Source organism: Alosa pseudoharengus, unplaced genomic scaffold, assembly GCF_046254945.1.
Source record: "Alosa pseudoharengus isolate Yale_2024_CS ecotype anadromous, Long Island Sound unplaced genomic scaffold, YU_APseudo_1.1 YU_APseudo_1.1_scf_6, whole genome shotgun sequence".
Lineage (NCBI taxonomy): Eukaryota > Metazoa > Chordata > Actinopteri > Clupeiformes > Clupeidae > Alosa > Alosa pseudoharengus.
The window spans coordinates 3346145-3349629 of NW_027468848.1; positions in this window are offsets into that span (position 1 = coordinate 3346145).

Sequence of the window (3485 nt, forward strand, 5' to 3'; positions counted from 1 at the left end):
AGCTAATTAAGAAAGTGATTAATTAATAGTCACGTGCATTGCCCGACCATAGGTTATTTCACGTTTGTAGACATTAATTTGCGCAAATGTCATTTAAGAAATCACATGTTCCCTAAGCATGCGGCACGTAACGTTAACGGTCGGCAGCTGTGGGAGAGGGAAAAGTTGGACAGGCATGATGAATATGGCCTGTGTGTGCTGGCGCGGTATGAGTGACGTTTGTCTGATTAAATGATCCTCTTGATTAAATTAGTCCGGTTCCGTGCTTCATGCCACAGAGAGGATGTTGTATATTGTGCCTGGCCTTGCCCAAAGTTAGGTAAGTCAACCCTGGGACATTGGTGAGGTTGGCAAGGCTTGTCTGCATTCTGAATCATTCTGCCAGTATTGTCCATTGGTAGGCAAAGCCCTGTTGAACATTGGCAAATCAAAACGTATCTGGATCATGCCCATAATAATGCATATAGATAGGTAGTGTTAGTTCAGAATGCCACTGTCAGGAATGTTGTGGTAAAATAAGAGGTGGGTGAACTATGAATTCTGTGATCACGGTGAGGTGGACTGCGCCATGCGGTATCAGATTTTTAAAAAAGGAATTCAGAACATGTTTGATGATGGTGGAGGTTATTGTCCAATGTTTATAACAATACCAGTGGTATTAAATGGTTTCTAGAGTGTTGATGAGTGTACATAGTGTGTTGCATGTTAAAAGTTGCAATACAGAAGGTGAATAAACTCTTTTGAGAGGTGGCTAAACTATAATAAGAGGTGTATAAACTCTATTTCTGAAATTTCAGAGGTGGGTAAACTGCGTTTACTTGCGTTTAGCCTCCACTACATCCCTGGTCACTGTTGACACACCATATGTGAACTGCCAGTGGCATATATTTGCAAATGTGTGTGTGTGTGTGTGTGTGTGTGTGTGTGTATGTGTGTGTGTTCCACAGACATGAAGAGCTCGTCAGTCCACTGGATTTCATGTGGTCAGCCCTTCAATGAGCCAATCACATGGAAGCTGAAGTTCTGCATCGCCACAGCCTTCCAACTGGTCATGCTGGACCAAGATGAGGTACACACACACACACACACACACACACACACACACTGGGATACCCTCTGCAGCTAAAAGCCCAAGGAACCCTAGGGTTTTGTGAATACTACATTTAATTTCTGCTAAATGCCAGAGACCCTTGTAATGTCTGTACTGTAGCTTTGCTCCACTTGACATGCCCAGAACTTTTTCCTAATTATCTCAACCCCCAGATGGGGTTCCCACATTCAACACTAGGGAGCAGCAGAGGGCAAGATGTGTGTGTGTGTGTGTGTGTGGAAGACCCTGGAGCCTCAGTGAGAGTTTAGAGCGACAGTTTTTACAGTTTACAGTTTACAATGGCAATAAAGTCTGAGTATGGCATCATAGGCGTTATCACACTATCTGGAAAAGAGACTTCCAGAGCAGATGCCCATGCTGCATTCAGTTTAGAACTTGCACAATGGACTCTGACTAACAACATATGTAGAGATTTGCGCAAAAAAAACCTTTCCTCCGTGGGTTCATGTCTTTAAATGCCATGAATGCCATATATGCCACTGGCAGTTCATGGGTTGCTAGGTTACGGGGACGCTGGCGAGACACGCCGCTCCGTCTGGCATCATGTTTTTGTTTTTTTTAATGTAATGTTCGTAATTTTATGTAATTTTATGTAATGTCATGTTTATTTTTTGTATTGGTTTGTCTAGTTAAATGTTTTCCCTATTTATTTACGCTATTTTTTTATTTTTCGTGTTATTCTTAGTCCTTTTTACTCCTAAGTCAGCTGATGTCGTTGACATTTGTCCATTGGGAGCTTGCTATGGCTAGCTTTTGCCCTAGCTGGGTATCGGACATCCTTCCATCTATCCGTGAGCGGTGCAGCACTTCACTGTCTGGTCGAGGGGATCTCTCGGAACAGCTGGACCGAGGCTACTCTGTGAAAGATCTGCCATGGCCGCCGAGCTGTTGCTGACCTGCGAGCTGCCATGCCGACTGCAGACTAACTGGGCCTCTGACATCCTTCCATCCATCCGTGAACAGTGCACTTCACTGTCTGGTCGAGGGGATCTCTCGGGACAGCTGGACCTAGGCTCTACTCTGCGAGAGATCTGCCGTGGCCGCCGAGCTGCCTTGCCAACTGCAGACTAACGTTAACGGTGAAGAGCTGCATTCTCACGGAGCAACAAACGGTCGCTGTTAAGTCCACCGAATTGCGGATCTACACGATCGCTCAGTACTTTGGACTGTGCTTCCATCATCTCCAGACTGTAGTCTAGCAGGCCTAGCTTCTAACGTTAACGTTAGAAGCCAGACTGCCAGTGAATTCACCGGGTTGGTCAGTTGCTAAAGAACTTTGTTGGCATTGCATCGGTTGTGAAGACACAGCTCTGTGCGCAGTTTTCACGGATCATCATTGCCCTTGGACATTTTCAGCTGGTTTGGAAATTGGACTAATTTTAACATCACTTTTTCCCCTTTTAAAATATTTTCTTTTTTTTATTTGTTTATTTATTTTTGTTGTTGTCTGTCTTGTATGTCTTGGTGTCACGGGTACGCTGGCGACTACGCCGCTCCGTCCAGCATATTTTGTCTTGTTATGTGTCTTGTTTGTGGAGCGCTTTGGATTGCACTATGTGCATGTTAAATGCGCTTTAAAAATAAATCTGACTTGACTTGACTTGACTTAAAGTAGGCTAACGGCAGTGAAGTGTTTACTGAACCTGCTGTGACATCAGCAAACTGCCTCCTCATCAGCTCCCTGAATCTGCATGTTTAGAGTAAAGACGACAGGACAGGACAGACCTGCTGAGTAAAGACAACAGGACAGGACAGACCTGCTGAGTAAAGACAACAGGACAGGACTGCTGAGTGAAGACGACAGGACAGGACAGACCTGCTGAGTAAAGACAACAGGACAGACCTGCTGAGTAAAGACAACAGGACAGGACAGACCTGCTGAGTAAAGACAACAGGACAGGACTGCTGAGTGAAGACGACAGGACAGGACAGGACAGACCTGCTGAGTAAAGACAACAGGACAGACCTGCTGAGTAAAGACAACAGGACAGGACTGCTGAGTGAAGACGACAGGACAGGACAGGCCTGCTGAGTAAAGGCCATGTTTTTTTCAGAATCAGTTCTATAAACAGACAAAAGGGCGATTGATGTCTGCACCAAACTACTCAAACCTTTGTTTACTCCAGATTCTGTATTTAGAAAAGACAACATGGTGGGGCAGGTACATAGATGATATTTTTCTTACATGGTTGGGTTCAGAGACAGAGTTTCTATAGTTTCTTTCATATTGAGGTAACACTAGCAGCAAACTGAAGCTAAGTCTAGAGTTTTCCTTAACAGTTCCACTCCCTCAATCTTAATCTTAAAATCTCTTAGGACCACACTGGTCTACACACCTCCATCTTTAGAAAACCTACTGACCGTAACACCACAC